Source organism: Procambarus clarkii, chromosome 58 (genome assembly GCF_040958095.1).
Source record: "Procambarus clarkii isolate CNS0578487 chromosome 58, FALCON_Pclarkii_2.0, whole genome shotgun sequence".
Taxonomy (NCBI): domain Eukaryota; kingdom Metazoa; phylum Arthropoda; class Malacostraca; order Decapoda; family Cambaridae; genus Procambarus; species Procambarus clarkii.
Window position 1 is genome coordinate 4,221,407 of NC_091207.1, and position 22,252 is coordinate 4,243,658.

A 22,252-nucleotide genomic window follows, 5' to 3' on the forward strand; every position below is an offset into this window, starting at 1 on the left:
CGTGTCAGACTAGAAATAAAAATGAATTTTGGAGAATTGATTTTTCAATTACCATCAACAGTGAAAAGAAACATAAGAAATATTGAGAAAATTCGTATTTGAATTATTAATTTTACTTTTTCGGTCATATTTAATAATATATGTCTACAGGAAAGACTGCTACCAAAATATACCAATATATATATATATATATATATATATATATATATATATATATATATATATATATATATATATATATATATATATATATATATATATATATATATATATATATATAAATTTTTATACAGTAGAGTTTTTCGGTATAGTTAGTACAATATATAGTATAATATATAGTATAGTTTTTCGTTAAACATATTTTGTTGAAAAGGACAGTGTGACGATAATCTTTTTCAAGAGAGATTTGGCCTGCTCTTTCCTACATCATGTTACTTCAGTATGTCTATATCATCAAAATACTACATTCAAGAGTAGTATTTATATAATAGAATACGTTTCTACAGGGGGTATACGTACCCTACACTCGCTCTCCAAACCCCCTCGCTGTCGGCGCACCACCCTCGTCGATCACCAAACTGCCACTTTCAGCCAGCACGTTTCCCATTGGTGAATCAGCGACTCCACTCGACTTCAGCGCCATCTGCATAGCCTATGACTAAGCGTGCATGTGCAGTTGGCTTTAGAATATTCTGTGCTCTCAAGGCTGATACTTCTATCTAGCATACGCTCTGTGTATTAGGGGAGGTTTTCAGCCAGTCAATATTCTCAGCACCTTTAACTCATTTTTTGTCTTGTTCATTGTAGAGTAACCTAACCATTATTTTATTTTATATTGTTTTTTGTCTTTGTAATTTTGTTTAATTCGCAATGTACATAGCCAAGGGATTATCATTGTTTATATTTATTTAAAGTCAATTAAGGTTTCATTGTTCATACGATTTGTTTTGCGTGTTTTTCCCTTTTTACTTAACCACAGGAGTCAACAGCCAAGCAGTCAACTTTTATTTGTTTTTTTTTGTTTTTTTTTTTACTAATGTGATTGGGATTTACACCAGCCATTAAGAAGACTGCCATACACCTACATTTTCCTATCACAACAGAAAGTTATAGATATATGATTCTGGCACGAATCTTCTCGATATTCTTTATGGTTTTTCTTCACTGAAGCAGGAAGTTGAAAAAATAACTCTGCAAAGTTCGATAAAAATTTATTTTCTTTTAAAAATGTCTTCTTTTAATTTTGTTTAAGTTCAAAGTGGAAAAATTAACTCTCCACTCTTGAAGTGGTTAGTGTAATTGTGTATTAGCTGGTTATTGATTGTTGGTCTAGATTTCTTGATATGCAAAGCTTCATTGATGTCTGATCTTTTATTGCCATTGTCTATCAATTATTTTGGTGTAGCTCGTCAAAATATCCCTGGTGATCGTCTCGCTGTTTGTGGCGAGTATATGTTCCTTGATACATGTTCTGTATGATGCTGTTCTGTCAATATTTCTGCTTTAATATTCAACATGTAATTGTCTTTTTTTCTACTTCAGTTCTTTTTTGCTTTTGATATAAATTAGTTAAAAAAATTATTCCCGAAACGCTGTGCACATTAGTTGCTGTAGGTTTCACTTGCCCTACCTAGAAGTCTAACTTTCTTCTTCTATCTCATTTTGTAACTATGTATTTTTCCCTAAATAAACATTATTATTTTTATTATAGTTTATGCCGCTCGTTTGTCTCCACGTTGCTGCTGAGGGTTCTGTGCCGTCATGGGAATCTTCCACTTTCCTTAACTTTAACCTATTTCTTAAATTTCTTCCTTCTCATATCAGTTTCTGAAACAGAGGAATAATGAAGATTAAAGAACAATAAAACTTTCAAACTCATCCGTACTGAAATTAAACATTAGAAATAAGTACATCAAAAAATGAAATAAGTCCAAGTACATATAAAACCCTTTGTCTCAGAAACTGCTAATTTTATTCAAAACTCGATTATGACATTGTTTGTTGTACACAAAATTATTTTTAAAGGAGCTACATTACATTACTATTTGAAAGAAAATAACGAATATAGCATAATTTGAATAATGAAGGATGGCTGCCTTCATAATGACATCATCATAATTATACGCAACAAAACCATAATTATTCACACCAATTATTGCCACCATAATAATTATTCACACAGAAATCCCATTAACGTGATATATATTTATCAATGAGAAAATCCACTGGAGCTGTGAAGTGGGCGCAATCCCACGACCTTGGCATTGCTAGCTGCATACTCAACCACTACAAGTCAGAGATGGTCTAGTTAAGTGAATTTAGGTGAAGCCCCACTTTTCAGGTGAATAGCCACCATGCTATTAATTGGCTTACCTGCATCCACTGAATAATTTTCAAACATATCTTCGACACTATTTATTTTTTTAACGATAGACAATTCATTCAGGCCATCAAAGAAAATTTCCACCTTTTCCATGAGATCCTTGTCACTTGGCCTAGGATTTTGTGAATCCTCTAAATAAAAATCCTGGACAATTTCTTTCCTATTATAGCCTACTTTTGCCGACATCTTGCCATAAACTTTAATTGGTACATTATCGTATGCAATTAATGATTTTCCACAGGATTTTACATTTAATTTCAAGGTATCTACCCAATCTCTAGACAGTGGTGACACTGCAGCACCAGTGTCCAGTTCCAAGGGAACTGACCATTAATTACGAAATTCATCACTTGTGACTTCAGCAAACATAACTATTCTTTCACCGAATACAGTCTGCTTTTCTCGCCTGCATGTTTTTCAGACGGTTTAAATTCCTCTACTGCCTTGACCACCTTACCGATACCTCTTCTTCCTGCATTCCCTGGTCGTATCCTCTCCAAGGCCTTGCTATTTTTTCAAGTATTCTCTGCACACTTTCCTCAAATGCCCTTTCTTGTCACAAAAGTTGCATATATAGTCCTTAAACTTGCAGTTTTAAGTTTTTAAAATCCGTTTATTGTGATATAACCCACAGTGTTTATATCTTGTCTGGCCCTGTACGACCATAATTTCTTGGGAAGTAGATTACTTACCTCCGAAAGACCTTTTTAGTTTCAAAATCTTCTCTATCGATGAATTGTCCATGAAGTTATCGATTGTAAATCCAAGTTTTCTGCCACCAGGTTAGGGGAAAAATATCTCATTTCCTATTGCCATAAACAACTTGGTGACAGTCAGTTTGACCAGACAGTCAAACTGTGCTCCAAAAGTGCCGTTGTTAGCTTCAATTCCGCATATAAATCCTGACATGTTTCCTGCTGCTTTTTCGTCCTCTTCTGGAAATCCAACAAACTCCTGTGATATGAAAGTTTCGTTATATAATGACGTATAATCAGGGTAATCAGGTCTTTATAGGTATTCGTGTGGGGTAGCGCTGGTGCACACACGTTACCCAGGACACTATATACTTCTGTACCCAGTGTAACTAAGAGTACCGCTTTCTTGTTTGCGTCATCCTTATTCCCACGGTGATTTGGAAGCTTGCTTCAAGCAGGCTCAACCACAGGTCCAACGAGTTCTTGGTAGCCTCAAATGGGTACATTGCAATGAGGGCTTGGGCAGCCATGGCCGCAGATTTCACAACTCACTTATCTAAATTCTTCCCCCTGTCCACAGGACGTACTCTGCTCTTTCTTGATGCTCCACATCTCGTCTTGTACTTGGGCTCTCTGCATCAGCTGTTATTCCTCGTCGCGACTGTTATAATTTGGCAAGGAGAAAAACGAACGTGTGATCCACATGGCGTTTATTCAACAACAACAAACAATGACATCACCGGGTATAGGTTACTTGACTTACTATATACAAAGCATATAAAACAAAGCATTTGCTCAAAACCTTATGCACCTAACCTATGTAGTACTTAATCTTAAAAAAATACCTTAAACCTTGCATAACTGTTTCAAGGATTAATTTCCACCAATATTGTTGATGGCTCAACAACAAATCACTTGAACTCTGAGCCTTAACTGATATTCCTAAAAAGTTGTCGGAAATATCAGCACCATTTACTAACTTTCAATATAATCTGCAGATAATATTGCTGCTAATTTTGTACTAACAAATTAACACAACTGTATTTTATTTATTCATGTACAGAAATAAGAATTGTGGAATTTTCCCCGAGAAAATGTGGATATAATTGCCACATCACCAGAATATACACTATCAAATATTGAATACGGTGGATATGCTAGTATTGTCACTTAGCAATTGTCTGCCACTTTTCCAAGGACGCAGTGTGATTCCATCTGGTCGAATAACAAAGCTAACAGAGTTACATTTCAGTAGATTGACCCCCTCCCCGCTCAGCTCGTTGTCGCCGTGTGGGGGCTTAGTGAGCGGCTGTCGGAGTGTGATGCTCCTTGGGACAGTCCTCTGTCCTTTTCTAGCCTTGTGCTCCTGCTGCCGTCCTCTCCAATTCTGCTGGGCATCTTTTCCTTTTCCTTCTGTTTCGTTTTTCTCCCCCCTCTTCTCCTATCTGCTTGCCGTTTCCTGCCGACCTTTTGCTCGTTCTGGTACTTCCCTTGGTCTTCTTCTATTTTGACGCCCGGGTGCTTGAGGGGGCATACTCTTGCACCCGTAGAACTGTAGTACCCGACGTCGAGAGCGAGGGGAACCTTTTATTGTCAATCCCCCTTTCGTCACTGAACCCGATCTCGACGGACTGTCGGTTTCTTAAGGTGGCGTTTGTGGGGCGTATACTCACGACGCACCCCTAGGAGGCACCGGCAAGATCGGCGATAGCTTCTTGTTGGGTGTCCTGCCTCTAATTGTGGCTCCATGGTGGGTGTGGGGGCACATTCGTGAATGAATTCTTCTTTTCGTAATGATGATAACCCCTGTTTCGGCTGCTTCTGGTTTACCTTCTCAGGCTCGTGGGGTGGGAGGCCAAGCCCCCGAGTCGGTCCGTATTGGAAGACCGGGCTCTGTAGCCTCCGCTGCATTGGGCCCCGACCTTGCTCCTCCTTTGGCCTCTGACTCCTTCCCCTGGCTCCCCTCCCTCCTCTGTGGTTGGGTCGAGCCCCAAGCCCCCAGTGGTGACTACCTCGTCCCCTGGCGCGGCTCCTTCTCTAGTTGTAACTACTGCGCCTTTTAACCCCTCTCTCTCTGGGGGTTCTCACCGCCGCCCTCGCTCGATTCCTTCCAGTTCTGCTACCTATCAAGCCTTGTTTGGTCCCGCTTCGTGGGCCAAATATTTTGATCTCCTCCCTCTTGATTCTGCGCCTCCTGACGATTTCTCCCTCCATCGACATCTCGTTGATTCCGTGGATGCCTCCATTACTTTCAACCCCACTCGTCTCGGTACACGTGTCGTTGCTGCTCCTTCTCATGATGCTGCTTCCCGCTTGGCTGCCTTATCCTGCCTTGGCGAGACCCCTGTTCGGGTCTCGAAGAACGCTCAGTTGAATGCCAGTGTTGGCACTATTTTGCTCCCGCCCCATGTTGCGACCGGTGTTCGGGACCTGCGCGACTGCCACGACGATATTCGGCATGTCCTTGCTGCCCAGGGCCATTCTATTATCCAGGTGGACACGTTTACTCGTCCCCCTCGTGGTAGTCGCTGTCAACCCCTCCGGGTTGTGAAGATTACCTTTGATGGTAGGACCCTTCCACCCTCTGTCATTCTTGCTGGTGCCAGGTGCTTTGTCCAGGAGTACATTCCTTCTCCTCGGCTCTGCAACAAGTGCTGGAGGTTTGGGCATGGTGCCCTCCACTGTTCCGGGACTGTCTCTCTCTGTCCTTTGTGTGGTTGCGAAGGTCACTCTAAGTCGGAGTGCACTTCTCCCCAGGCTCGTTGCCTCAACTGCGGTGAGGCCCATCCTGCCTTCTCCTGTGCATGTGTCCATTACAAGCTTGAGGCAGCCGTCCTCAACTTGAAGCACCGGGAGCGTTTATCTTTTCCTGAGGCGAGACGCCATGTTCGCCGGCTCCCGCCTTATGCTACTATCTCTTATGCTCGCGTGTTGCGCTCTTCCTCTCCTCGTCCTTCCCGCCTTCCTCAGACTCACAACCGTTTCCGGGCCTTGGACCCTGATGCGCCCACTGCCCCCTTCCTCTGTTCCTTTGGGTTCTCTCCCGAAGGATCCTCCTCCTGGTCCTCTGTCTGGGGTTCCCCTTCCTTCTACCCGGTCTGTCGTGTCTCCTGTGTCTTCTTCCTCGTCTCCCTCCGTTCCTCCTTCCCATCCTTCCCCTCCGTCTCTTGACTCTCCCTGCCGCCTGTCGGTGCGGGCTGATGTCCATCGCTCTCCAAACGGCCGTCATGTGTGCTCTCGTTCAGCTTCTCCTGTTGAGACGCTAGAATCTGTTGCCCAGTACGTGGTTGCTGGAACACCTGTCTCTTTACGTCAGAAGCGTAAACCTGGCTCCTCTCCTTCCTCCTCCCCGGCGGGTAAGAAGGTTTCGCTTTCTTCCTCGGCCCCTACTTCTGCCTCTCTCGCTCCTTCCCCTCCCATTTCGGTGGTTGCTCCCCCTGTTCCTGCTATGGAGGTTTCTTTAGCCCCCGCTTCCCTCTCAGTTGCTGCCCTTGCTGAGGTACGCTCCCCTCTTTCTACCCCTCCTCTTCCTGCTGCTGTCCTTGCCTGCTCCTCTCCGTTGTCTCCTCTTCCTCCTCCTCCTCCTCCGGACCCCGCCCGCCCACCTCTGATCTGTTCTCCCGTTTCCTTCCCTCCGTCTTTGCTCAGTTTACCCATGCCCCCTAACCCTGACTTTGCTGACCCTGATCCCGACCCTGATATTCTTTACGTGCTCTGTTGCTCTTTCGCCTTTGTTTCTTCCTTGTTCTCTGTTTTTGTCCTTTCTCTTCTCGTCGTTGTCCATTCTTCAATGGAACGTTCGAGGTTATTACGCTAATTTCCTCGAACTCCAACTTCTGATTTCGCGGTTTTCGCCCCATTGTGTCTGTCTCCAGGAGCCGATGCTTGGTGCTCGTCCTGGTCGTTTTCGTGGCTATTACTTTCTCTCCCCCCCCCCCCAGCTGTTGGTGGGGCTTCTAATTCTTCTGCTCTTTTGATTCGTGCTGATGTTCCCTTTGTTCCTTTACTTTTTCCATCACCTCTCCATTGTTCTGCTGCTCGTGTCTTTGTGGGGAAATGGTACACTGTTTGTTCCATTTATCTCCCCCCGAGTGTTCCGCTTTCTCTTCCTGATTTGAAACACCTCCTAGACTCCTTGCCGGAGCCTGTGCTCCTGCTGGGTGACTTCAATTGTCGTCATTCTCTTTGGGGTGACGTTCTGACGAATACCCGGGGTCGCCTTCTTGAGCCGTTTCTCCTCTCTTCTTCCCTGTCTCTTCTGAATTCTGGTGAGCCCACTCATTTGGACTCTCGGACTCGCACCCTTTCTTGTCTTGATCTTTCTCTCTGCTCTTCTTCTCTTTACTTAGATTTCACGTGGCAGGTTCTTGATGACCTCCATGGAAGTGATCATTTCCCCATCCTTGTTTCCTTTTTCTCTTTTCGCCCTTCCCTCTCTTTCCCTAGGTGGCAGTTTGCTAAGGCGGACTGGACCCTATTTTCCCTCAGTGCTACTCTCTCTGACCTCTCCCTTCTGCCTCTCTCTCGCGCTCTCCTCCTTTTTCATGACACTGTCTTCAACGCTGCCCTCCGCTCTATCCCTCGCTCTTCCTCCCGGGGTCCACAGAAGTGCGTTCCCTGGTGGAATGCGGACTGTGCTCGGGCTGTCCGCTGTAAGCGTGCAGCCTGGAAGAAGCACCGCCGTAGGCAGACGACCGATTCTTTTCTTTTCTTTCGGAAAGCGAGTGTGGTGGCCCGTAGGGCCATCCGTACGGCTAAACGTGAATGTTGGGCATCTTATGTCTCAACAATTACGTCCGAAACCCCTCTGGCCCAGATCTGGAAGCGTATCCGCAAGATAGCGGGTAAGTTCGTTCCCGATGTTTCACCGGTCCTTCACCTCCATGATACTCTTGTGGCGGACCCGTTGCAGGTCGCTTCCGAACTGGGTTCCCACTTTTCTTCTGTTAGCTCTGGTCTTCATCTTCCCCAATCTTTCCTTCTTCGTAAACCTGTCCTTGAGTCTCGTCCTTTAGATTTCTGCACTCATCTTCAGCTTCCCTATAATGATCCCTTCTCTCTCTCTGAACTTCGTTCTGCCCTGGCCCTCTGCGGTTCTACGGCAGCGGGCTCCGATGTATTCATTATGAGATGCTTCGCCATCTCCCTCCGAGCACGTCTCAGTATTTACTGAGTTTGTATAAACGGATCTGGGAGTCGTCGTCAGTCCCTGAGGACTGGCTCGATGCCGTTGTCCTCCCTGTTCGCAAACCGGGGTCTCTGGGTACTTCCCCTAAGGACTTTCGCCCTATTGCTCTCACAAGTTGTGTCTGCAAACTCTTTGAACGTATGGTTAGCGTTCATCTGATGTGGTTCCTGGAACACCATCACCTCCTCTCCCCTTCTCAATTTGGTTTCCGCAAGTGCCGCAGCACGACAGATGTCCTGGTGAACTTGGAGGTTTATATTCGTACTGCTTTTGCTGCGAAGACCTCCGTTGTTGCCGTCCTTTTTGACCTGGAAAAGGCTTACGACACCACTTGGCATTATCATATCCTATCTCAACTTCATTCTTTTGGCCTTCGTGGTCATCTCCCTCTCTTTCTCTGCAGCTTCCTCTCTCCTCGTTCCTTTCGGGTGCGCCTTGGTACCGCTCTCTCTCCCTCTTTTCAGCAATACGAAGGTGTGCCCCAGGGTAGTGTTCTGAGCACTACTCTTTTTCTGGTTGCCCTCAATGGCCTTCTTTCCTCTCTTCCTTCTGGTATCTTCTCCGCTCTCTGTCTATGATCTTACCCTTTGTTGTCAGGGTGATGATTCGCCTCTCCTTCAACGCCGGCTTCAACTTGCAATTGATGCCGTGTCGTCTTGGGCCACAGATCATGGCTTCAAGTTCTCTACTTCTAAGACTTGTGCCATGACTTTTACGCAGAAACGGGTTGTTCTTTGTCCCTCTTTGTCCCTTTATGGTCATCCCCTTGAATACAAAGATTCTGCGAAGCTTTTGGGGTTATTCCTTGACACTCGTTTGTCTTGGTCTCCCCATATTTCTTACCTCCGTGTTGAGTGCTCTAAGGCCCTTACCCTCCTTCGGGTCTTGTCCCATACTTCTTGGGGGGCAGATAGGCGCACTCTCCTTGCTTTACATTCCTCTCTCGTCCTGTCTAAGCTCGATTATGGTTGCCCTGCTTACTCGTCTGCTTCTCCTTCTACTCTTCGCCGTCTTGATGCTTTGCACCATACTGGGTTGCGCCTCAGTTCTGGTGCCTTTCGTTCGACTCCCATCCTTAGCTTGTATGTTGACACTGGCTTCCTGTCTCTCCAGGAACGCCGTGATCGCTACTGTCTTCGCTATCTTGCGCGGTCCTTGCAACATCCTTCCTCTCGCCTCTGTCGTGCTTTAACTTTTACCCCTCCTGCGGTTCCTGTTCCTCTTCACCACCTCCCTCTTTCTGTCCGGTTATCTCGTCTACAGGATTCTCTTTCCATTCGTATTTCTGATGTTTCTCCTCGTGTTGTTCCTTCTTTGCCCCCGTGGAGGGTCCCTCTTCCGTGGTTTTGTACATCCTTGACCCGTATCACTAAAGCTTTTACCCCTCCTACGGTTCTAAAACGCCTTTTCCTTGAGCACTTTTCTTCTCACTCCCGCTCCGTTTCTGTCTTCACCGATGGGTCTAAGTCAGCGGACGGTGTTGGCTACTCTGTTGTTTTTCCTGATCGCACTTATATGTGTCGCTTGCCTCCGGAGACTAGCATCTTTACAGCGGAACTTTATGCTATTCTCTATGCTCTTCGTCTCCTGCTTTCTCGTTGTCAGTCTTCCTTTGTAGTTGTTGTTGACTCTCGTAGTGCCCTCATGGCTCTCGGGTCCTTTAATCCGGTTCATCCAGTAGTTGTCGAGATCCAGCATTGGCTGTTTCTCGTTCACAGTAAATTTAAGTCGGTTGAGTTCTGTTGGGTTCCCAGCCATATTGGTGTGTCTTTAAATGAGCGTGCGGATGCTGCCGCCAAGGAAGCTGTCCGCTCTTGTCCCATCTCTCGTAAAGGCATTCCGTATTCCGACTTTTACCCGGTTATCCATTCCTCAGTCCTTACCCGTTGGCAGGCTTCTTGGTTGTCTGTTACTGGTAACAAGCTACGTACTCTTAAATGTTGTGTTTCCTCGTGGCCGTCCTCCTTCCACCGTAACCGGCGGTGGGAAACAGCTCTGGCGAGGTTGCGTATTGGCCATACTCGCTTAACCCATGGTCACTTGATGGAGCGCCGCCCTGCTCCTTATTGTCCTAGTTGCATTGTCCCTCTTACGGTCGTGTATGTCCTTCTTGAATGTCCTGACTTCCAGGACGAGCGTGTCTTGCTTTCCGACCGCCCCTCGCGGTCACCTGTCCCTCGGTAGAATTCTTGGTGACTCGGATACTTTTGATATCGTTCGCCTTATGCGTTTTTGTTCGCGTATTGGCATCCTTGGTGATATTTAGCGCCCTCTGATTATTTTACATATTTGATGGTGCTACATAGCCTTCCCGGTTTCTTGCCTTCTTTTGATAATTACTTACTTACTTCAGTAGATTGTGGGGCTCTCTCTCTGCTGGACACTGGATAGAGGCAAGGCTCCTCTTAATGATGTCATTAACATCGTGAAGTAGTGAGTGCCAACCGCCTGATTTTTCCTCAGTGCAAGCAATGCAATCCATACTCATCTGCATCTGCCTCGCTACAAATACACCTATGAACAGTGAGGCTAGGGCAGTATTGTTGGAAGGGTGGCTAGGGCAGTATTGTTGGAAGGGTGGAGAGGTGGCCATAGTGTTGGAGGAATGTGCAGAGTGGTGGCACTAGTGTTGGAGGGTGTGGGTGGTGGCAGTAGTGTTGGAGGGTTTGGGTGGTGGCAGTAGTGTTGGTGGGTGTGGGTGGTGGCAGTAGAGTTGGAGGGGTGTGGGTGGAGGCAGTAGTGTTGAAGGGTGTGTGTGGTGGCAGAAGTGCTGGAGGGGTGTGGGTGGTGGTAGTAGTGTTGGAGGGTGTGGGTGGTGGCAGTAGTGTTGGTGGTGGCAGTAGTGTTGGAGGGGTGTGGGTGGTGGCAGTTGTGTTGGAGGGTGTGGGTGGTGACAGTGGTGTTGGAGTGTGTGGGTGGTGGTAGTAGTGTTGGAGGGGTGTGGGTGGTGGTAGTAGTGTTGGAGGGTGTGGGTGGTGGTAGTAGTGTTGGCGGGTGTGGGTGGTGGTAGTAGTGTTGGAGGGTGTGGGTAGTGACAGTAGTGTTGGAGGGTGTGGGTGGTGACAATAGTGTTGGAGGGTGTGGGTGGTGGTAGTAGTGTTGGAGAGTGTGGGTGGTGGTAGTAGTGTTGGCGGGTGTGGGTGGTGGTAGTAGTGTTGGAGGGTGTGGGTGGTGACAGTAGTGTTGGAGGGTGTGGGTTGTGGCAGTAGTGTTGGAGGGTGTGAGTGGTGGCAGTAGTGGTGGAGAGTGTGGGTGGTGGTAGTAGTGTTGGAGGCTGTGGGTGGTGGTAGTAGTGTTGGAGGGTGTGGGTGGTGGCAGTAGTGTTGGAGGGTGTGGGTGGTGGCAGTATTGTTGGAAGGTGTGGGTGGTGGTAGTAGTGCTTGAGGGTGTGGGTGGTGGTAGTAGTGTTGGAGGCTGTGGGTGGTGGTAGTAGTGTTGGAGGGTGTGGGTGGTGACAGTAGTGTTGGAGGGTGTGGGTGGTGGCAGTAGTGTCGGAGGGGTGTTGGTGGTGGCAGTAGTGTTGGAGGGGTGTGGGTGGTGGTAGTAGTGTTGGAGGGTGTGGGTGGTGGCAGTAGTGTTGGAGGGTGTGGGTGGTGGTAGTAGTGTTGGAGGGTGTGGGTGGTGACAGTAGTATTGGAGGGTGTGGGTGGTGACAGTATTGTTCGAGGGTGTGGGTGGTGGGAGTAGTGTTCGAGGGGGTGTGGGTGGTGGTAGTAATGTTGGAGAGTGAGGGTGGTGGCAGTAGTGTTGAGGGTGTGGGTGGTGGTAGTAGTGTTGGAGGGGGTGTGGGTGGTGACAGTAGTGGTGGAGGGTGTGGGTGGTGGCAGTAGTGTTGGAGGGTGTGGGTGGTGGTAGTAGTGTTGGAGGGTGTGGGTGGTGGCAGTAGTGTTGGAGGGTGTGGGTGGTGGCAGTAGTGTTGGAGGGTGTGGGTGGTGGCAGTAGTGTTGGAGGGTGTGGGTGGTGACAGTATTGTTGGAGGGTGTGGGTGGTGGTAGTAGTGTTGGAGGCTGTGGATGGTGGTAGTAGTGTTGGAGGGTGTGGGTGGTGACAATAGTGTTGGAGGGTGTGGGTGGTGGCAGTAGTGTCGGAGGGGTGTTGGTGGTGGCAGTAGTGTTGGAGGGGTGTGGGTGGTGGGAGTTGTGTTGGAGGGTGTGGGTGGTGACAGTAGTGTTGGAGGGTGTGGTTGGTGGTTGTAGTGTTGGAGGGGTGTGGGTGGTGGTAGTAGTGTTGGAGGGTGTGGGTGGTGGTTGTAGTGTTGGAGGGTGTGGGTGGTGACAGTAGTGTTGAAGGGTGTGAGTGGTGGTAGTAGTGTTGGAGGGTGTGGGTGGTGACAGTAGTATTGGAGGGTCTTTGTCAGGCAATGAGCCAATCTTACTCCCACCAGCAATGCAGTCAACTCCATTTGAGGTAAAGATCTCTTCTTAATGGGAGCAACTCTTGCTTTAGATGTGAGCAAAATTGATTGTGCACTGTTAACTAAGTAGGCTACAGCGCCATATGCTTTGCCAGAGGCATCGCAGAAAACGTGCAAATTGGTGGGTAAGTTTGGTCCTGAAGCATTACGAGGAAATTTCAAAACACCTAACTGATTAAAATCCGTTGAGGGTATCTGCCATTTAGCTTGTAACTCACTTGGTAACGGATCATCCCATCCCATATGTTTCTGCCAGCACTCCTGCATTAGGAGTTTACCCCTTATTAATATAGGACTAAGTAAGCCTAAAGGGTCAAATGGTTGACTGACAAATGAGAGCAATGTTCTCATGGTAAGGGTTGAGTTATCGGTTTGTACTGACTTGACATTCATCTCGTCAGTACTGGTGTTCCATTCCACGCCTAGAACCTTTAATTGATTGGGTACCTGATAACCTGGAAATTCTTTCTCGATTACCTGGTTTAGGAATTCATTATTTGAGGCCCATGACTGTAGTGGCATATTGGCTCCTAATAGCTCACGGTTAGCCTCATGGTAGATTTCTACCAAATTAGTTTGATCATTAGTTGTTCCCTGGAAATTGTCGACATACAAGTTGTCGCTAATGTCTGCCTTATAAAGGCTATTTGACTTCCTCAAATGTGTGTCTAATGTTGCTTGCAAAAGAAACGGTGAGGACGTAGCTCCGAATAATACTGAGGCAAAACGATATGTGATGACTTCACTGTTAGGATCCAGTGGGTCCTTAATCCAGAGAAATTTTGTGTAGTTACGATCTTCCTCCTGCAAACCTACTCAGAGGAAAGCTTTGCTGATATCAGCAGTATAGGCGAAAATACCAGTGCGAAATCGTAACAGCACATCATGTAGCCTTTGTGTTAGGCTAGATCCCGTTTGGAGACATTCATTTAAAGACACACTGCTTGGCTTTACTTTAGCACTACAGTTAAAGACAATACGAATAGGTGTTGTCAATGAGTCTTTCACCACAGCGTGAGGAGGTAAATAATGACCTATTTTTCGGTCATCGTTATCAACAACTTCAATAAATTTACTGTTAAGTTGTTGTTGGATGAGTTGATGATACATGTTCAGTTTGTCTGGCTGCTTCTGTAGTCGTGCTAATTGAGACTGCAATTGTGAGGCTGCCATAAAATAATTAACTGGAAGTTGTGGATGATTCAACTTCCATGGGAGTCTTACCCAGTATTGTTTATTTTCATAGACAACTGTATCCAGATATTGCTGGTATGTCCACATATCATCAGGGCTTGGTTGTTCAGGGATAATACCTAAAGTGTCTAAATCCCACAAACGATGTACAGGTGGATCAGACTCAATATCTTCAGATATCTCTCTGAAACGTAGGGGTGACTGTTCCAAGCCTAGTCACGCCACTGTTATGTTATTAGATTGTTGGTTTGTTGACGCTGGATTTTGTCGGAAAAGCACCGGTCCCGTAAGCAATTTGCCTCCAGCAGACGACAACAAATTCATTCCGTGTTGTCTGGTGCATCCAGTTATAAATTTGTAATAATGATCTGCGCCTATAAGTATTCCAACATCAGTGAGGCAGTCAGAATTTATTTTGTAATCTGCTAGCCTCATGCGGTTTCGTTTAAGATGTCTCGCAGTGCGAGCTAACCCAGTGACCTGCGTGTCTGTAGGAAGTTTATCTACTACTACCGCTTGTATTGGACTAGTGGAAGATCCAAGTCTCACTAATACCTTAACTACTTGGTATTCACGAGGTCCACTATTCGTCAAGAAACCAGAAATATTTAACCTCACACTTTTGGCAGGTTTTAAATTTAACTTATCTACTAACTGTTGTGTAATGAAGGTTTTCTGTGATCCTTGATCAAAAAGACCTCTAGTGTTAACTCTAGATCTTCGGTTTATTAGTCTAAGTTGAGCTGTAGGCAGAGTGGTATTATTGCCTGACTCAGTAGCAAGTACATTTATTTGTTGATGCACTTTGCAATATTGCACTGCGGTAGAATTCGTGGAATTCTCCCCAGTGGTCATGGTTGTTGTAGAAGATTTTCTACATAAGGCGTAGTGATGTACACCTTGGTTGCATCTGTTGCAGGAACGTAGCTGCACTACACATTTTTTGGGATCATGAGAGCCCATGCACTTAGTACACTTGTGTATTTCTTGCAACCTTTTAATCCTAGTATTATAAGTAGGATAAACTGAGCATTGGTAGGTGGCATGTCCTTGATTACAAAACAGACACCTTCTCTGGTTAATTGACTTGGTCTCTTTAGTAGACAAGTCATTGGTTATCTCAGAAGGAGACACCGAATAAGTACCTACATTTCCACTTCTTTTCCCAGTGGATGGAGTAGTCTTGGATTTATATTTACTAGACTTATTCAAAGCCTGTTTAGGTTTGACTGAAGTGTCAGTATTAGTTGGTTTAGACTCAGGTTTAATTTTATCATGAGTCTTCAACCTGTTAACCGTTATTCTCAATCCCTCGAATATTTGATCAAGAGTGAGAAACTCGGTATTATAGTGTGAGCAGAGCTCTGTTAAGACATTTCGAGGTAATTTCCTCTGCAAAAGTAACTTGATTGAACATTCTGAAGCTGGTATGTTAACTTTAGTACCTAAGGCCTTTACTAGAGACTCTACTTCTAGTCTGAAGCTTTGAAGTGACTCTGGTCTACTATTTGGTGCATTCAGATCTAGCAATTGGTAATAGAGGGTAGCTATACTCAACTCTTTGTTGCAATAGTTTAACTTCAACAGTTTTATAGCTTCCTTATAATTACTCTCATTGAGAGTTAGGTTATGTATGACCTTTTTAGCCTCTTCTTTGAGAAGACTAAGCAGGTATGAGAATTTAGAAACCTTGTCAAGAGACGGTTTCTTATGTATATGAACTTCAAATGAAGTCCAAAAATTGTCCCAATTTTCTGTATCTAATCCTGAAAATGTAGGTAAGTCTAAAGTAGGTAAACGAACCTCTGGTAGTTGGTTACTGAATTGAGACCCTGTGTTACTGGTATTGGATCCAGATTGTTTTGCTAATTTAGATAGCATGTAAAGTTTATCTTGAGTCTCATCTTCATACTGGGAGATATCGTCTACAATTTGACTTACTTCCTCAGGATCAGTCTCTGTGGTATTCAGTAGAGTAAGATAAGACTGACTTGCAGACTTGACTTGATCAAATTTCAGATCAGCTACTCTTACTGATGTCTCTAAGTGATAAGAGTCAATGGGAGTATCTTTAGATAAGCTCTCAGCCTTGTTAATTAGTCTGGTCAAATGACCTTTAAGGCCAATGCAGGTTCTCCTTAATTGTTCAGGAGTAGCCATGTTGGGTTTGGGTCCAAACTTCATGGAATTAGTATATGTATTACTAATGAAGCTTGGGTACTTGTTCATTAGTGGACAAGTAACATTAAATGTAGCCTAATTTAATGTGGCTAATTTATACTCTACCTCACTTGAGGTTAAATGTACCTACATAACAACAAGTAGCTAGATATTTTGTGCATTGTCTGAACTTCACCACTAGTTCTCGTCCGGTTAGCTCTTCTATATCACCATCAGAGGTAATGGGGATCATCCAGCAATACACAAAATAGATACATACAAAATAATGAGTACAAGATGAAATATTATGGAGACACTCCAATCAGAGTTATCTCAAATTTTAATCCCACCCTGGATAGGGTCAGCACAAATAGTATAATACATACACTACTGACTAGTTTAAGTCTAGTCGTGATAATTCCTAACTAAGAACTATAAATTTATTTAGTCTGGGCTTGTACCAAATTCAGCACAATCTCAGCCTAAATTCTACCTAATAAGATTGGGAAAGATGATTGTGGTGCAGTAAGGTGAATATAATTGTGCTGTATTTTTGTTTTTTTTGTTTTTATACGGGTGCACTTGCACACACAAGTGAAAACATATAAAGGTTATGAGCTGATGCTCCTGGTGACCTAAAGATTCTTACTTCAGTATGAAGTGTAGGCCTAAGTGTTGTGGGTAATTGACTGTGTCCCACTAGTGCTACCTTGTACATGAGGTGAAAGTAGCAATGAATTGGTGTGACTTAGACTAACTTATGTGTTACGCTGTTGGCAGACACAATTAATTAAATGGTTAGTCTAGATTACATCACACAAGGATTAGTTATTAATAATTAGTATTTATAATTATAATTTATGTTTATCCGGTTCGATAAGGACCATAATGTGGGACATTTGGGGCTTGACTCTATTTATTTAAACATTAATATAATGAAATTCTATTACGAAGGACCACCCACTTTTATAGTAAAGAGGGAAACTAAGAAAATATGATCATTAGAAAATTCCTAGATGAACCAGTAACTATGGATAAAATACTAGAGAATATGATCACTTATATAATTAATGGGCTGTATAATTTAACTGAATCAAAGCCTCAAACACCTACATTGGGGGGTTATTACTGGAACTTCATATATGTCCAGGAACTAGTGTGGTTCGTGCACCAGTCCATTATGCAATAATCTAATCCTATGACCAATTATAGAATCATTATATTTATCACCAATAAGAACATAGATTATGAACATGAGAAATTAATAATTATAATAAACACATGTCAATCCAAAGAAACAGTGCTCTGCATGAATTATACTACAAATAATGGAATTTAAGGAATACGGAAAGGGTCTTAGCTTGAAGACGATTTCCAAGAAGTCGGTTACGACTCATCCTCGGAATCTCCTGGACTCATCATGGAACACTGGGAGATGATTAACACGGGAAATGACAGCTCGGAGAATTCTTCACACACGCTGTAAATCAAATTATATTCAGTAGCAACAAATTAAGCTGCTAGACATCTATGTTCAAGAAAATTAAATTAAATAATGAAGGTAAATAATAACCTGTGGTTTTTTATAGCCGCTCTGCGTAACGACAAGCTACCCAGCTATAACCCCCTCCTAGATGATGCATCAAATAAGAATAAAGGTACTTAGCTAATAGGGCACTGTGTAAGTTAAGGCTTGCCGAAGTTCGCGTCCTAGGTTCAGGCTTCGTTGTAACGAACACGTGGTGTCTAGCCTAGCCTAGATGTTGACGCGCTTCACTGGCCGGTCACGTTAGGCTACACGGAACCAAATTTAACAGGTTCCTGGCCGAATGTCAAATTAAATCTCTTGACAATTCAACACGTTGTGTAAAGTGATACTGACACCAGCTAAGTTATTGTCTGCAAAGGTTCTTCACACCTCACAGTGGCGACTTTCATCTGGAGCTCTTGATGGCGCCTACCCTGGTGGCTTGGGTAATGGCGTCTCTCTCAGAGCGCGTCGCCTCGTGTACTAGCGTCTCCCCTGCCCCGCTCCACGTCCCACATTTGATACACAAATTATTTACTACGAATATTATCATTTCTCGCAGTTGTGATTGAAATGCTCGGATAAGGACGGGTTTATTATTCAGAGGAGTTAAATATTATTATTTGCCCGTTTTACGATGGTAAACGAGCAATGGAGATGAATTAAAGTCTCTCCAGGGCATTCACGCGTGACGTTAAATTTATTACCAGATAACAGTTATAACTATAAACGCTTTATTTGGCATTAGTTGGGGATCAGTTTATCTGCAATTAATTATCACACAGAACACCGTTGGTTTATAGAGAATCAAATTCAATTCTCAGACACACTGGATATAGTTGTGTTTATTATAATGGAATCTGACGCAATACTGGCGTCTGGTGACGTAAGAATTCTAGCCTTATGTACAGATGTAATTATTAGTACATGTGAACTCTACGTTTGGTTAATTTTAATTACTACAATGATTAGTAGATTTAGTAATAATTAATAATAATACAACAGTGTTGTATTTAGTGTTGGAAATTTCCAACATAACTCCGGGGGGAGAGTTTTAGGGTCGCAGTGTAATGTGGAGTACTGTCACACCCATCCCGAAGTTAATATAAATATTAGTATATTAGTATGTTAGTATGTTAGTACACACATAACGAATGTCCCGTATTTGTCAAGGACATACAAGAAACTTAAGTCTTGCTGATTTCATGTTAAATGGAACATGTTATTATGAATTACCTAAAGTTGATAATTAAGAAAGCTTACAATAAACTCTGAGACTAGTGTCGCTATGACATGTAATGTGTATGTTACAAATCTCTAAGTCTGCAAACTCTCTAGACTAGTACTCTAGATAAATAATGTTCTTTATAGCCTATACAACAATTAAAGATTTAAATCACACAATTCAAACAACAGAATCTACTGTGATGGGAATGTCCTGGGTCATAGTGACTTGTAATGGTTTGTTACTTGACATCACATCCCAGTATCATCATAGTTATCTAAATTGGATGTAAAAGGAATTACTCTTGGTCAGAGCTGTAATAGGCTTGCAGTTTCCGCTTACATTGTTGAGCAGCAGCTCTAGTGGGGCGGTTGCTCGGAGGATCAGAATTACTGTCCTCGGAAACTACTGGAGAAACTGGATCTGGTTGATGTTCTCGCTCAGCCAATTCAAGAGGAACCAGCTTCTCTAAAGTTTTTAGAGTAGTGTTGCCTCGGCATAAAACTTTCACTACTCTCAGGACACCTTGATGATCTGGATGAATGGCAACAATTTTGCCTATGGGCCACTCTGACCTTGGTCCATCACTGTCGACTAGTACTAGGTCCCCTGGTTTTAGTTGCACTTTATTATAAGGACTCGAAGCTCCGTAGTGGTACTCTCGTAGAGCTGTGAGGTACTCTCGAGTCCACACCTCATTCCACCTGCTAATAACCCCTGAAAGATGCTGGTAGCTTTCCACCAAGTCACCTCTGGTCACATGTGACGGGTCTACGGGGTCCTCTTCGGCTAAAGGGATGAGAGGGCTCAGTAGACCTCCATGGATCAAGTGTGAGGGACTCAGAGGTTCTCTCTGGGTGAAATCATCAGACAGGTATGTTAATGGGCGGTTATTGACTCGCGCCTCGATTTCCACTACAATGGTTTGGAGCTCGGAGTAACTGACCTTTTGTCTGTGTAAAGTTTTTCTTAAACACTTCTTGACTGTGCCTACCATTCGCTCATAGAACCCACCTTGCCAAGGGGCTCTTGGTGCTATAAATTTCCAGTGACATTGTCGTCTCTGCAGGACTGACTGTACTTCTGGGTGGTTCCAGACTTCTCATAGACAAGCTTCTCCTGCCACAAAATTGGAACCATTGTCCGATATCATTAATTTGGGACAAGATCTGCGAGCAGCAAATCTGCGGAAGGCCTGGAGGAAGGCTTCAGGACTCATATCTGAAGTCACTTCTAAATGTACGCCTCTGGTTGTAGCACACGTAAAGAGACAAATGTATGCTTTCACTGGAATCTTGTCTGGGTTGCCAGTGAGAAGTAAGGCTCCTGTGTAATCAACACCAGTGGTTTCAAAAGGACGAAGATGAACCACTCTTTCTTCAGGGAGTGGTGGAGGTCCTGGGTAAGGACATACTCTAGCATCGTATCTTTTACAGATTACACAGAATTTAATTATTGACTTAACTGTCTGACGACCTTGAGGCAGCCAGTACTTTTGTCTAAGGTCGGTGAGAGTATCTAACACTCCACCATGTAAAGTACCATATTGATGGTGATGTAAAACAAGAAGTTTAGTGATGACGTGGTGACGAGGTAAAAGAATTGGATTCTTTGTGTCCAAATCAATTTTTGCATGAAGCAAACATCCTCCACATCTTAGTATATTATGAGTGTTGGCATCATACCAGATACCTAGAGACTTAGTTAATTTATCTGGAAGATTTTCATATTCGCTTCCATATGTCTCTTGTTGTGCACGTTTGATCCAATAGAGGATAGGATTGGGAAACTTATGTCGAATTCCTATCTTAGCAAGAAAGTCAAACACATGTGCAGTCACTCTTAATAATTTACTTAAGTTAGAATAATTGTGAGGATCAATGGCTAAGATTCGTTGAGGTTCTGGTTCTTTCATGGGAGTGGTGATATTGGTCACTATGACTTGTGGCTTTTGTTTGGGCCACTGACCACCAACAAGCCATGAAGGTCCATTGAACCACAGCGAAGACTTGATAAATTGTTTTATTGTTAACCCTCGAGATAAATAATCTGCAGGATTGTCCTTAGTAGGAACATGTCTGAATTTATATCCAGCAGATAACTCATGAATTTCCCTAACACGATTACTGACGTAGGGAGTCTTGTTGTTGTTGTTTCTTACCCATTGTAAGACTGCCTCGTTGTCTGACCACACGACAATCTCAACAAAGTGGATATTATTGAGTGTCTTTGTCAGGCAATGAGCCAATCTTACTCCCACCAGCAATGCAGTCAACTCCATTTGAGGTAAAGATCTCTTCTTAATGGGAGCAACTCTTGCTTTAGATGTGAGCAAAATTGATTGTGCACTGTTAACTAAGTAGGCTACAGCGCCATATGCTTTGCCAGAGGCATCGCAGAAAACGTGCAAATTGGTGGGTAAGTTTGGTCCTGAAGCATTACGAGGAAATTTCAAAACACCTAACTGATTAAAATCCGTTGAGAGTATCTGCCATTTAGCTTGTAACTCACTTGGTAACGGATCATCCCATCCCATATGTTTCTGCCAGCACTCCTGCATTAGGAGTTTGCCCCTTATTAATATAGGACTAAGTAAGCCTAAAGGGTCAAATGGTTGACTGACAAATGAGAGCAATGTTCTCATGGTAAGGGTTGAGTTATCGGTTTGTACTGACTTGACATTCATCTCGTCAGTACTGGTGTTCCATTCCACGCCTAGAACCTTTAATTGATTGGGTACCTGATAACCTGGAAATTCTTTCTCGATTACCTGGTTTAGGAATTCATTATTTGAGGCCCATGACTTATAATTAATAATAATACAACAGTGTTGGAAATTTCCAGCAGTTGGAGGGGTGGGGGGGGGGGGTGGCAGTAGTGTTGGAGGGTGTGGGTGGTTGTAGTAGTGTTGGAGGGGTAGGGGGTGGTGGCAGTAGTGTTGGAGGGTGTGGTGGTGGTAGTAGTGTTAGAGGGTGAGGTGATGGTAGTAGTGTTGGAGGGTGTGGGTGGTGGTAGTAGTGTTGGAGGAGTGTGGGTGGTGGCATTAGTGTTGGAAGGGTGTGGTGGTTGGTGGTAGTAGTGTTGGAAGGGTGTGGTGGTTGGTGGTAGTAGTGTTGGCGGGGTGTGGGAGGTGACAGTAGTGTTGGAGGGGTGTGGGAGGTGACAGTAGAGTTGGAGGGTGTGGGTGGTGACAGTAGTGTTAGATGGTGTGGGTGATGGTAGTAGTGTTGGAGGGGGTGTGGGTGGTGGCAGTAGTTTTGAAGGAATGTGCAGGGTGGTGGCAGTAGTGGTGGAGAGTGTGGGTGGCGGTAGTAGTGTTGGAGGCTGTATGTGGTGGTAGTAGCGTTGGAGAGTCTGGATGGTGGTAGTAGTGTTGGAGGGTGTGGGTGGTGGCAGTAGTGTTGGAGGGTGTGGGTGATGGCAGTAGTGTTGGAGGGTGTGGGTGGTGGCAGTAGTGGTGGAGGG

The 22,252-nt window shown here is 44.4% G+C and overlaps 1 long non-coding RNA gene across 1 annotated transcript in view; it reads right to left on the reverse strand.

The window, feature by feature from the left end:
* Positions 1-1,194: 1,194 nt before the first annotated feature.
* Positions 1,195-22,252, reverse strand: part of LOC138353468 (uncharacterized) — a 108,283-nt gene continuing 87,225 nt past the window's right edge. The window contains exon 3 of the long non-coding RNA XR_011223163.1: positions 1,195-1,827. This is a non-coding gene — a long non-coding RNA (uncharacterized lncRNA). The remainder of the gene's footprint in view (positions 1,828-22,252) is intronic.